The sequence below is a fragment of the Procambarus clarkii genome, chromosome 18, assembly GCF_040958095.1.
Source record: "Procambarus clarkii isolate CNS0578487 chromosome 18, FALCON_Pclarkii_2.0, whole genome shotgun sequence".
NCBI lineage: Eukaryota > Metazoa > Arthropoda > Malacostraca > Decapoda > Cambaridae > Procambarus > Procambarus clarkii.
Window position 1 is genome coordinate 14320617 of NC_091167.1, and position 14489 is coordinate 14335105.

The window sequence follows — 14489 nt, forward strand, 5'->3', positions numbered from 1 at the left end:
TAATAGAGAGTCACCAGGGCAGGGCGTGGTACATAATATCTGATCTTAGAAAGAATGCCCACAGTTTTTGAAACTTTTTTTGATATGTTTAGAATGTGTCCCTGGAAATTAAGCTTGTGGTCAATGAGAATGCCAAGGAATTTGCCATCTAATTTGTTACAAATTTGGGTATTGTTTATTTTGAGATTTATTTGATTAGAGGATTTATTGCCAAACAGAATATAAAAGGTTTTGTCAATGTTAAGGGTGAGTTTGTTGGCAGTTAGCCACAGATGGACTTTATTTAGCTCAGTATTTACTGTGGCATTTAGAGCAAGGGGATCAGGACTGGAGTAAATGAAGGTTGTGTCGTCAGCAAATAGAATTGGTTTGAGGTGTTGGGAGGCATTTGGAAGGTCATTAATGTAGATGAGAAAGAGGAGAGGGCCAAGTATGCTGCCCTGGGGAACACCAATGTTGATGGGTAGGGTGGAGAAATTGTATTATTCACAGAAACATATTGGAGCCTGTCAGTAAGGTAGGATTTAAGGTATTGTAGGGAGTGTCCTCTGACTCCATAATGATGTAATTTAAGAAGAAGGTTTTGGTGGTTGACAGTGTCAAAAGCTTTACGCAGGTCCACAAACAACCCAACAGGGAACTCATTTTTATCAAGAGCTGTATGAATCGAGTTAAGCATACTAATAAGTGCATCGTTAGTGCTTTTTTTGGGTCTGAAGCCATATTGGCAAGGGCTAAGTATATTGAGTTTGGCTAGATATGAGTAAAGCTGCTTATAGATTAGTTTTTCAAAAATTTTTGACAAGTTTGGCAGGATAGATATAGGTCTGTAGTTGTTAACATCTGTGAGATTACCACATTTGTGGACAGGCGTTACTCTCGCTTTTTTTAGAATATCTGGGAAGGTTTGGAGTTCAAGTGACTTGTTGAAGAGCAAAGCAATAGCAGGGGCTAAAGATCTAGAGGCTTTTTTGTAAATTAAAGTTGGTATCTCCTCAAGGGCACCAGACTTGGTTTTAAGGGAAAGGATTATCTCATTGACGTCAGTGGAATTAATAGGCTTTAGGTACAGAGACTGTGGATAGTTACCTGAAAGATACTCATTAATGTCTGTACTGGAAGATGGAATATCATTTGCAAGGGATGAACCAATGGAAGAGAAGAACCTATTGAACTCAATAGCAGAATCAGAGGCTGAAAGCTGACCATCGTTATTAGACAGGAGAGTCGGTTTGTTATTTAAAGACTTCTTTGATCCCAATATTTGAGAAATTGTTCTCCAAGTTTGTTTAATGTTGCTCTTTATTTGGGTAAATTTATCTTCGTAGTATTTAGTTTTGGCTCGTCTAATTATCTTAGACAGCAATAATGAGTAATTCTTTGAGAATTCTTTGGAGACAATTCCTAACCTATACTTCTTCTCAAGGTCATGTTTTTTATTAATAGATTTAAGTATTCCCTTTGTAAGCCAGGGATTGTTAAGCCTTTTGGTTGTGATTTGTTTTGTAAGCATAGGACAGTGGGTATTATAAAGGCTAAGAGTTTTTTGAAGAAAAGATTGCACTGCTAGGTTGATGTCCACTATGTTACCTAACTCGGACTCCCAGTTGACATTATCAGCAGCAGTTATAAAATTGTCTATAGCAGTTTCATTGTGTAGTCTAAAACGTATCACTCTTGACTCAAGAGGTGGTTTGCTGATGTTAGTTAAGAGAAATGTGGGGTAATGATCTGTAGTGCTATCGGTGATTATACCTGAAGTAAGCGGAGAGGTTATGTTTGTCCAGATGTGATCGAGCGTCGTGGCATTGCTATCAGTGATTCTAGTAGGTCTAGTGATTAAGGGTATGAGGAAGCAGGAATTCATACAGTTGAGGAAGCTAACAGCAGTGGGGTGTTCAGGCTCGCAGAGGTCAATATTAAAGTCCCCTGCGATAATTAGGTGGTTTTTGTTCAGTCTGTTATCAAGTATTAGATTTCTAAGGTTTGAGTTGAATTCGGACACATCAGTGTTAGGAATTCTATAAACTGCACCCACAGTCAGGACAGACTCGGCACCCTTGACTCTGAAGCTGGCGAAGATATACTCCCCATAGCAGTCTCTGGTTCTAATTTCTTTTAAGCATGTTAGTTCTTGGTGGTAGTAAAGAGCAGTGCCACCACCTCTCTGAAGTTGACGACAGTTGTGAATTGCTGAGTAGTTAGGCATGTTAAAGAGCTGAGTAGTATCCTCTTTCAACCATGTTTCAGTAAGTATAATAAAAGAGAATTTGTTGTCAATAGCTTCAATCAAGGCACTAACATCATCGAAGTGTTTACCTAGGGATCTAACGTTCAAATTGATTACAGAGATATTGTGATTATGAGTTAATACATTGTTTACATCATGTGCTGCAAAATATCTGCAATTTAGATCATTAAAGTGATAATTGTCATAGATAGTGGATAAGAGGTTAAGTTCAGGGTCTATACTTGTCTGCATAAAAAAAGCTGATTGCCGGAAAAACAAGGGAAGAAAGGCAAATAACAAGGTAGAAATAAGCTATAAAATAGGGAAAAAGATGTACACAATACAGAACAAAGCAAACTCAAAAGGGGCTTACAGGGGTACAATGGAGTAAGGGAGTATGGCTAGGCTAGGCAACCTAGGTAATAAATGAGATTAACGAAAAAACATATAAACATGGACTATACAAAACACAAGATATAGAAATACAAAACAAAAATATAAACAAGACTAAGCAATACAAAAACAAATTGAGCAAAAATGAAAAATGAGGTAGATTGCTTACAAGTACTCTCAGGTACACTGTAAGTAACAATTTGCAATTTGAGATGCAGGCAAAGCCAGGGGTACAATGGAGTAAGGGAGCATGGCGAGGCTAGGCAACCTAGGTAAAAAATGGAATCAAAGAAAAGTTGAATAATAAGCATAGGCAAATTTAAGCTAATGATTATTAACTATAAATAGTTCAGTTATGACTGTATAATTAATAAGACCTGAAGAACTATTTATGCACTCAATTAAATAATTTCAGTAAATGACTAGTTAAGAGTAAGTTAAAAATTAAGTCAGAAAATGAAACAATGAGACTTAGGAAACCTAGCCCCACTAGTTGACAGGGGGTTAATTAAGTTAATTCACTGGGAGTGATAATGAGCTGAGACAGACCACATTGGGAGAGGAAAGCGTTGAGGTTCTCTTCTTTAGTAATAGTGAACATTTTGCCCTCTGCGGTTTTTCTCACCTTTATCAGTCCATCTCTAACGAAGCACTGATGAATCGCATATGGGTTTTTTTGACGGATTTGACGCAGGCGGTAGAGGAGGTGCTGTCTGTTCCTAGTCAAGCACTCGTTGATGTATAGTCCCGTCCGTTGGGCTACAGCTGTCCGGACTAGATTGGATTTCGTGAACTGGGAAGACAGCTTCAGGCGAATTTTCCGTTGGTTTTGACTTGATGGATTCTTTTTGCCTACTCTGTAGGCAGCAATAACGTCAGATTTGTTTAGAATGAGCTGCAATTTGTCTTTTATGAGATCCAGAGCTAATTCGACACAGTTTTCACCATCATGTTCCACAGGTATATCTTGGGACGACACTATAACAGTCTAGCAGCTTTTGCTGGTCTTGTTCATCCTGGGAGACAGAACGCTGGGCTGAAAATGTACTGATACATGCAGTCATTTTGTTGAGAGCTTCCTCCTGTTTTTTAATGGCTTCATCAGTTTTCAGAAGGTTGCTTATCTCACGGAGATCATTTAAATCATGCTGTAGTTGGTCTTGGCTTGCCTTACAGTTTCTAATTTCCTCGCGGAGGAGGGTTATTTGTTGTTGTTGTTGTTGGAGATTAGCGCGGATCGCTAGATTCTCATTTAGAAGACTCAAAATGATAGCATTTTGAGACTCGAGGACTTGGCACAACTTTTTGAACCACTGATTCTCGGCCCAGTTATAGAATTCCGGTGAAGGACCGGAAGCTCGCTTGAGTTGCTTATAGTGGGATGCTAGCATGTCCATAGGAGAGGGTTGAGATGTCTCTGCTCCCTTGCTCAAAGGGGTGGAGGGGAGGGCAGCACCGCTGCCCTGGACCCCAGAGCTTCCAGACGGAGAAACACGAATATTGTTTGAGTTGGCCGGGATGGTTGCCTTGTTAAGGGGTTTGTTGTCCTTCTTTCTCTGCACAGCCCTATGTTTAGGAGACATGATTGGTTAGAATGGACTGGGGGTATATATTGTGAAGAAACTTGCGTCAGGCAGCGCGGTGGCGGCAGCATGCACTGGTACTCACAGCCGTAGAGGAATGTTTTGAAACTTAATTGAGATGAAATGAGTTGATTTTGGTCGGTTACTTTGGTTTTGCTATAACATGCTAGGACTCCATGTACTTAGCTGCCTGTGGGTGGCAGTCTACATCATCTGGCAATAGTATAAGGGCTGATATACAGCTTAGAGTGAGGAGCGTAGCGTGATCACGTTTTTTAATAAAGTTAAAATCTTTTGAGAGGAAAGGCAGAGCTAAAGTACACAATGGTAGTTAAATGAGATTATAATTTGAATTCAGGCTATACAGCAGTTATCCCACAGTCACTGAGGAAAGAATTAAGGTGAGCTTCAGTGGTTATTGAATAGGTTTTACTAGTGTCAGTCCTCCTAGCTATAATTTTACCATCTTGCACAAAACAGTGTTTAATTATAGGGGATATTTTCCAGAAACCACGCAGTTTAAAAAGAGATTTTGCCTGAACCTGGTCAAACATTCATTCACATAAACAGTGGATTTACTAGCGACTGCAGATGTGACAATTTCTCTTAACTAACATTAGCAAACCGCCTCTAGAGACAAGGGAGTTAAGCTTTAGGCTGCATAATGAAACTGCTATAGACAATTTTATAACTGCTGCTGATAATGGTAACTGGGAGTCCGAGTTAGGTAACATAGGGGACATCAACCTAGCAGTGCAATCTTTTCTTCAAAAAACTCTTAGCCTTTATAACACCCACTGTCCCATGCTTACAAAACAAGTCACAACCAAAAGGCTTAACAATCCCTGGCTTACAAAGGGAATACTTAAATCCATTAATAAAAAACATAACCTTGAGAAGAAGTATAGTTTAGGAATTGTCTCCAGAGAATTCTCAAAGAATTACTCGTTATTCCTATCTAAGATAATTAGACGAGCTAAAACTAAATACTACGAAGATAAATTTACCCAAATAAAGAGCAACATTAAAAAAACTTGGAGCACAATTTCACAAATATTGGGATCAAAGAAGATTTTAAATAACAAACCAACACTCTTGTCCAATAACGATGGTCAGCTTTCAGCCTCAGATTCTGCTATTGAGTTCAATAGGTTCTTCTCTTCCATTGGGTCATCCCTTGCAAATGATATTCCATCTTCCATTACTGATGTTAAGGACTATCTTACAGGTAACTATCCACAGTCTCTGTACCTAAAGCCTATTAATTCCACTGACGTCAATGAGATAATCCTTTCCCGTAAAACCAAGTCTTGTGCCCTTGAAGAGATACCAACTTTAATTTACAAAAAAGCCTCCAGAACTCTAGCCCCTGCTATTGCATTGCTCTTCAACAAGTCACTTGAACTCCAAACCTTTCCAGATATCCTAAAAAAAGCAAGAGTTACCCCTGTACACAAATCTGGTGATCTCACAGATGTTAACAACTACAGACCTATATCAATCCTGCCTAACTTGTCAAAATTTTTTGAAAAATTAATCTACAAGCAGCTTTACTTTTATCTAGCCAAACACAATATACTTACCCCTTGCCAATATGGCTTCAGATCCAAAAAAAGTTCCAACGATGCACTTATTAGTATGATTAACTTGATTCATGCAGCTCTTGATAAAAATGAGTTCCCTGTTGGGTTATTTGTGGACCTGCGTAAGGCTTTTGACACTGTCAACCACCAAAACCTTCTTCTTAAATTACATCATTATGGAGTCAGAGGACACTCCCTGCAATACCTCAAATCCTACCTTACTGACAGGCTCCAGTATGTTTCTATGAATAATTCAATTTCTCCCACCCTACCCATCAACATTGGTGTTCCTTAGGGCAGCATACTTGGCCCTCTCCTCTTTCTCATCTACATTAATGACCTTCCAAATGCCTCCCAACACCTCAAACCAATTCTATTTGCTGACGACACAACCTTCATTTACTCCAGTCCTGACCCCCTTGCTCTAAATGCCACAGTAAATACTGAGCTAAATAAAGTCCATCTGTGGCTAACTGCCAACAAACTCACCCTTAACATTGACAAAACTTTCTATAATCTGTATCCTCTAATCAAATAAATCTCACAATAAACAATACCCAAATTTGTAACAAATTAGATGGCAAATTCCTTGGCATTCTCATTGACCACAAGCTGAATTTCCAGGGACACATTCTAAATATATCAAAAAAAGTTTCAAAAACTCTTGGCATTCTTTCTAAGATCAGATATTATGTACCATGCCCTGCCCTGGTTACTCTCTATTACTCCCTCATCTATCCATATCTCAACTATGGTATTTGTGCTTGGGGTTCTACTACCCAAAATCATTTACGTCCTCTAATTTCTCAACACAAAGCTGCTATTAGGACAATATCCAACTCTGGCCCCAGACATCACTCGGTACCCCTACTCAAATCTCTGAATATGTTAGACATTAAGTCACTGCACATTCTCTCATGTGTATTATACATATATAAAACGCTGAACTGTAATGCCAATCCTGACCTCAAAAGCTTCATAGAAGGTTGTAACAGAACCCATGAGCACCACACCAGAAATAAATACAGTTTTGATATTCCTAGAGTATGACTTAATCAAACTAGAAATGCTCTATAAATCAAGGGACCCAGAATGTGGAATGACCTTCCCAACCATGTTAAAGACTGTACCTCTCTCAACCAGTTTAAGATAAAAACGAAGCACTACCTAATAATTTCCCTGTAACCTACCTTCCCAGCAAACACAGAACGTTTGTGGACGTTTTTAAATGGTTCCACAAAGGTAATACTGTAACTTTTGACATAAATACGTATATCTGACATTCTTAAAACCAAAGGATATAACTAAAAACATATATTCTTATGACACAGTTTTTTAAGATTTATGTAAAAATTTAAAAATAATAGTAAATGCTATGGTATTATAATGTTTTCATGCTTTATATTTAAGAATAAATAATTTTCAGTCAACATTTAGTTTTTTTTGTTTACTTTCTGTAAAGCTATCCAATTTACGTTCTTATAACATAAATATAACATTTATATGACGTCAGTATAACGTTATTTACACGACATCATTACGTTATTATGATGTTATATTAACGTATAATTCCTGTGTGAAAACCAGAATATATATTGAACTTTATGTTTTAAACATTGTAAAGTTATCATAAAACTTGGATTAGACGGTAAGCATGCTTTACTTATGAAAATATACAAACAAATCAACAAAAACATTTTAACATAAAAAACATAAACATAACATAAATTAATTGCATGCATGGGAGTTAACTGGAACTCTGTAATATTGCATACATGAACCTTAAGGTACAAACCCAGTGTATTTACTCATACAGTTCTTTCCTAAATCTAAATTTTTCCAATTTTTACACTTTGTTTCGAGTTCTGTCTTGTGTTGCTACTTTTAATACCCCATTAATGTCCCCTTTGTTATGTCCATTCATCCCATTGTGCACCTCTACCATATATCACTCCTAATTCTTTGCTTTTCTAGAGAATGTAATATAAGCTTTGACAATCTTTCTTCATATGACAGGTTAACAGGTAGAACAAAGATTACCATTTATATATGGATAACCATTATAAGTCGGTTTGAATGAGTGAATTGCTGCTTGAAGATAGGTATATACACGTGTGGTACTATCAGATTGCATCGTGGTGAGCCTAAAACCCTTCAGATCCAAGCAAAGGGTAAAATGCCAGCAGATACAATTGCGAACACATTGATACCAAAATGAAAGACATATGACGAGAATTGAGGTAACCAAAGTGAAAAGTGTGTTCACATTACATTGCACTAGAGTGCTCCCAGGTTACTTTCTCTCACTTTCTCTGTTTTGTGTGGATGGTCCGCCGTGCTTTCATCACGTCAGCGGGTGGAGCACGCTGCTGTTTTTGACATTTCATGCATAAATTCCGGTTGGAAATTCTATTGCGAACACATTGATACCAAAATGAAAGACCTAGGATGACAATTGAGGTGACCAGAATGAAAAGAGTGTATACATTTTATCGCTCTTGTGCGCTCCCTGGTAACACGCTCTCGCTTTCTCTGTTTGTTGCGGATGGTAAGCCGGGCTTTTGGAGTTTATATGCCTTTAGTCCTGTAGAGAATTCTATTGCGAACACATTGATGCTAAATTGAAAAACCTAGGATGAGAATTGAGGTAACAAAGTTGAAAAGGGTATACACTTTTCAGTATTATCACGCTCAGCTTTCTTTTTCTGGTACCCTTGGCCTACATTCATCTTGTCGGCGGGTGGAGCGCGCTGCTGTCTTTGACATTATATGCACATAGTTCTGTTGGGAATTCTATTGCGAACGCATTGATACCAAAATGAAAGACATAGGACGAGAATTAAGGTGACAAAGTTGAAAAGAGTATACACTTTTCAGTATTTCCGCACACTACCAGGGAATGTCCAAAAAAAAATGGAGAGAGTGGAGGGGTAACTTGCTCAAAACGCGAAATTGTTTGGGGAGATTAACTTTCGTTCAATACTATTATGCAAGAGGAGCGACACATCTATGGTTCATCCAATAAAATCAGCAGACTTCTAGATGTTACTACTGCTCGGCTTAGACTCGGTTACAAGTATTTCTGGGAATTCTCATTATCTGCCGATGTAGACCTGACCAAATGTTAACTGTCAACAAAATTATTCGCACACCCTCCGTCACTATGTGATAGTGAATTCAGAGACAATTTTATAACCAATGTACCAACGATGTGTCAATATTTCATTCAAAATTATCTGGTACCAGAAATTTTAGCCAAATATCCCCAGTTTGCTAACTGTAAGTAGTAACAAAGTGATTGTAACCTATCCACCGCTGCCCACTGGATGGGGGGCGGTGTGCAGGACAAACATATCAATTGTGACACTAGCTCTCCACATATGTCAGTTGCTTAATTTAGAAACTGTACTTGTGATCGATCTCGAACCCATTGTTGATGTGACGACTTATACTGAATTTTGTAACTAGCTCATCAAGATTGTAACTTGCTTAGCTAAATGAATTGTGGGGTTCAGTCCCTGAGCCCATTATGTGCCTCTGCAACCCTTTCCACTACCGCCCACAAGATGGGTATGGGATGCATAATAAATGAACTAAACTAACTTTAAGGCATCCTGAAAGAAAGCTTGGAGGGTTTGAAAAATTGCAGAACGAAGCCGTGAGGATAATCCTTGGGTGCCCTCGTACCACAAAGATACTTAATATGAGAAAGGAACTTAATATTCCGAGCGTTGTTTATCGTGTTACTGAAAATAACTGTCAAATTGGTATAAAAATGCTTAGGCTAGCTCATCCTAACCCTTGCACAGAAGCCCTCCAGAATTTCTTTATTGAATGTTGAAAACAACCCTCAAGTTGACTATTTCCGTAACAGCATGCACTCCTGTATGCTAATCCCCACAATCACCAAGCCCACCCGAGTCACTCAAACATCTGCCACTACCCTGGATCACCTTTGGACTAATATAACAGCTCCCCTTACATCTGGGGTAATTTATGACAGAACAACTGACCACTATCCTACTTTCCTCATAGCAAACATTGACACATCACCACCAGAAACCAAAAAACTTTCATTCAGGCTACATAGTGAATCAGCTTTAGGCAATCTCTCTAATGCACTTCACAATATTAACTGGGAATCTGAATTTAATAATTCACAGGATATAAACTCATCAACTAACCTCTTTCTCTACAAAACTCTAAGCCTCTACAACACTCACTGTCCCCTCCTTACCAAACAAGTAACTGATAAAAGAAAAAATAACCCGTGGCTCACAAGTGGCATAATTAAATCAATCAACAAAAAACATGAATACGAAAAGAAATTTAGGAGTGGCCTAATTCCAATGGAAGTAGTTAAAAGGTACTCGTCAGTGCTTACCAGTATCATAAGAAAAGCAAAACTTTCATATTATGAGACTAGATTCAAAGAAGCAAAAGGCAACATGAAAAGCACATGGAATACCATCTCTAACATCCTGGGAACTAAACAACACTCCCACAACCAGATAACACTCTCTAAGGATGGCCTTACACTGTCATCTGACTTAGAAATGGCGAATGAATTTAATAGCTTCTTTTCATCGATTGGTGCTAACCTTGCAAGTAAAATCCCACAGACTCAGACACATATCAACACATATCTCTCAGGCAGCTATCCAAACTCTCTTCTCCTCTCACCAGTCAGCCCGTCAGATGTTGTGTCCATCATACATTCACTAAAAACCAAAGCTGGGAACATCAGTGAAATCCCATCCATTGTATACAAGAGCGCCTCCCATATGCCCTTGCACCACCTATAGCTCTGCTGTTCAACAAATCCCTTGAGTGTCATACATTCCCTGATATCCTTAAAAACGCAAGAGTAACGCCAGTTCATAAAGGAGCTAGTGGATTATGTTGCATCTCTGCTTGCCTTGATGACTGAAAGAAAGCTTAAAGGGCTTGAAAACTTGCAGAACGAAGCCTTGAAGATAATCCTTGGATGTCCCTAGTACCACAAAGATACTTAACATGAGGAAGGAACTTAATATTAACTTAATAATAGAATATGAGTGCATATTCTACTGCATTACTATTTGTAATGATCCTCATATTGTGCTTCAGTAATCCAATGTATAACCCTGAGATGTTTTCCTAATTGTACTTAGGATTCCTTGTTCATTATTGTGTATTGTTCTGATCTGCTTTTGTGTCAAATTCTTGCATCGTACCTGTAAACAATTTTTTGACAATTTTACTGTAATTATCCTACTTAAAATCATCTGTACTTGTAAAGTAAAGCTGTAATGTACCTGTTAAACACTTTTTATCAATTTTACATTTAATTATTTCTCTAAAACTCTGTTTAAGAATTTGCTCAAAGATTAGTTTAAGGACTTGCCCGAAACTCTATATATGCAAGCTAGTGGTTTTACAAGATTATAATTCTAACTTAAGCTCTATGTTGTGTCTTAACCCCCCAATGTACGTTCTTGTATATATATAAATAAATAAAATAAATAAATAACGAGGGATCGAGGCATTAATGCGCAGTACGTGCTTCCCTCATCTGTGACGTCACAGCGCCATCTGACGACAGCATAAACACAGGCGGCCATTTTATGTTCCACCAAGATTAAAAAAAAAAAAATAATTTTGCCCCGAGGGGCGAGTTTATTGGGCAGCGCCCAATGTGTTCGCAATAGAATGTTCTACAAGAACATGTATAAAATAAGTGACACAGAGATTATTGATGTGTGTATTTGTGTGGGTGATTATAAATATGCATGTGTATGTATATATGTATACGTATATATATATATATATATATATATATGTACATGTATGTATGAGAGTGTGTACATGTATATATAACATTAATAATTTTGTAAATAGCGTCAAAAATTGTTATTTGCTTAGCTAAACAAACTAGAGAGTTCAGTTCCTGAACCCATTATGTGCCTCTGTAATCCTTTACACCACCGCCCACGGGATGGGTATGGGGTGCATAATAAAGAAAGATATTGAAATAATAAGGGTATGAAATGTATCAACATAACACATTAATGTTAATGGCCATCAGGTAAAATCAGGTTATTATTTGTAAAGAATTTAAATGAGTTAAACTAAATACGAACTTAATATGTTTTGCTAACGCAAAAATATATTCCCGAGGTATTGTAATTGCAAATAAATATTTAATACAATTATTTGTATCATTTTTTTTATTTTAGATTTCCGTATTGCTTGATAATATATAATAGCGTTTAGATAATGCTAGCGCTGGACATTCTTTAGGCTCGTTGCATGTTGTGGTAGTCGCCGCCATTTTAAAACCGTGTCGAGAGGGACGGCTGCTGGCTTATCCACAAAATCCTGCTGCATCTTCAATAGTTAAGGTAACTGTTTTCTTTTATTTGCTCTTAGACATGTGTAGTATATATATAAGCTTGTGGTGGTAGGCTGGATGGTGTGTTGATGGCCCTGGAGGCGTGTTGATGGCCTGGAGGCGTGTTGATGGCCCTGGCTGGATGGTGTGTTGATGGTGGTGTTGTGTTGATGGCCCTGGAGGTGTGTTGATGGTGGTGTTGTGTTGATGGCCCTGGAGGTGTGTTGATGGTGGTGTTGTGTTGATGGCCCTGGAGGTGTGTTGATGGTGGTGTTGTGTTGATGGCCCTGGAGGTGTGTTGATGGTGGTGTTGTGTTGATGGCCCTGGAGGTGTGTTGATGGTGGTGTTGTGTTGATGGCCCTGGAGGTGTGTTGATGGTGGTGTTGTGTTGATGGCCCTGGAGGTGTGTTGATGGTGGTGTTGTGTTGATGGCCCTGGAGGTGTGTTGATGGTGGTGTTGTGTTGATGGCCCTGGAGGTGTGTTGATGGTGGTGTTGTGTTGATGGCCCTGGAGGTGTGTTGATGGTGGTGTTGTGTTGATGGCCCTGGAGGTGTGTTGATGGTGGTGTTGTGTTGATGGCCCTGGAGGTGTGTTGATGGTGGTGTTGTGTTGATGGCCCTGGAGGTGTGTTGATGGTGGTGTTGTGTTGATGGCCCTGGAGGTGTGTTGATGGTGGTGTTGTGTTGATGGCCCTGGAGGCGTGTTGATGGCCCTGGAGGTGTGTTGGTGGCCCTAGCTGGAGGTGTGTTGATGGCCCTATATATTATATTAGGAATATCAGAGGTCCCAGGACAATTATTGTGCATGTGTAGTATGTATATTTATGTAGTATATTTGGCATATTTAATGGCATTTAGTTAAGGCCACTTAGTGGCATGTCTCTGCACCGTTTCCAGTTTGTTGATATGCTTTCTAAGATATGGGCACCATACAACTGCTGCATACTCCAACTTTGGTGTAACAAAAATTGTGAACAATTTCAAAATTTTCAAAATTTCAATTTCAAAATTTCAAAAAATGCATTTTTATATCATTAGTATTGAATAATAATAATGCAAATAATTGACTTATAAATGATGTACAATTAATTGGTAGGTGATATTATATTATTAATATTTTTTCATTCTTGCAAAGCCTTAACAAAGCCATTAACATGTTAATATAAACTTGATCACCTTCCACTTATTTTCTCATGTGCTACCTACATGTACAAAACCTAATTCCTAAATGCATATTTTGTTCTGAAACTTGTCCTTTATATGTTGTGTATCACCATCTCTGGAGAGTTTTATCTGATTGATGTATAAATTACTTTTAATTTTACAGAATATTATTGTTATACTGAATTTATTATTATATAAATAACTTAATTTTACAGAATCATCTATCAACGCACATCCACAAGTTGAGGAGGAGGATGTGACCTTCCAGATTTCTCAAGTACTGAAACATAGACCAAACAGGCCTGGTGGATCTAGGTACAAGGTAAAATAATTTAAATTTTTTTTTTTTTTTTTCCTAATTGTCCGATATATATATATATATATATATATATATATATATATATATATATATATATATATATATATATATATATATATATATATATATATATATATATATATATGTCGTACCTAGTAGCCAGAACGCACTTCTCAGCCTACTATGCAAGGCCAAATTTGCCTAATAAGCCAAGTTTTCCTGAATTAATATATTTTCTATAATTTTTTTCTTATGAAATGATAAAGCTACCCATTTCATTATGTATGAGGTTAATGTTTTTTTATTGGAGTTAAAATTAACGTAGATATATGACCGAACCTAACCAACCCTACCTAACCTAACCTAACCTATCTTTATAGGTTAGGTTAGGTTAGGTAGTAGAGAAAGTTAGGTTAGGTTAGGTAGGTTAGGTAGTCGAAAAACAATTAATTCATGAAAACTTGGCTTATTAGGCAAATCGGGCCTTGCATAGTAGGCTGAGAAGCGAGTTCTGGCTACTAGGTACGACATATATATATATATATATATATATATATATATATATATATATATATATATATATATATATATATATATATATATATATATATATATATATATATATATATATATATATATATATATATATATAGTGTGTGTGTGTGTGTCGTACCTAGTAGCCAGAACGCACATCTCAGCCTACTATACAAGGCCCGGTTTTCCTAATAAGCCAAGTTTTCATGAATTAATGTTTTTTCGACTACCTAACCTAACATTTTCAGCTACCTAACCTAACCTATAAAGATAGTTTAGGTAGGGTTGGTTAGGTTCGGTCATATATCT

The 14489-nt window shown here is 37.5% G+C and overlaps 1 protein-coding gene and 1 pseudogene across 3 annotated transcripts in view; one reads left to right on the forward strand and one right to left on the reverse strand.

The window, feature by feature from the left end:
- LOC138365803 (uncharacterized) overlaps positions 1-4098 on the reverse strand; it is a 53778-nt gene extending 49680 nt beyond the window's left edge. For 2 of the 3 annotated variants that reach the window (XR_011229023.1, XM_069326278.1), the window contains exon 1: positions 3249-4098. The gene's annotated coding sequence lies outside the window, so the exon portion shown is untranslated. The remainder of the gene's footprint in view (positions 1-3248) is intronic. The other variant, XR_011229024.1, reaches the window with a different exon arrangement.
- Positions 1-14489, forward strand: part of LOC138365954 (2-(3-amino-3-carboxypropyl)histidine synthase subunit 2-like) — a 107367-nt pseudogene that overhangs the window by 31359 nt on the left and 61519 nt on the right.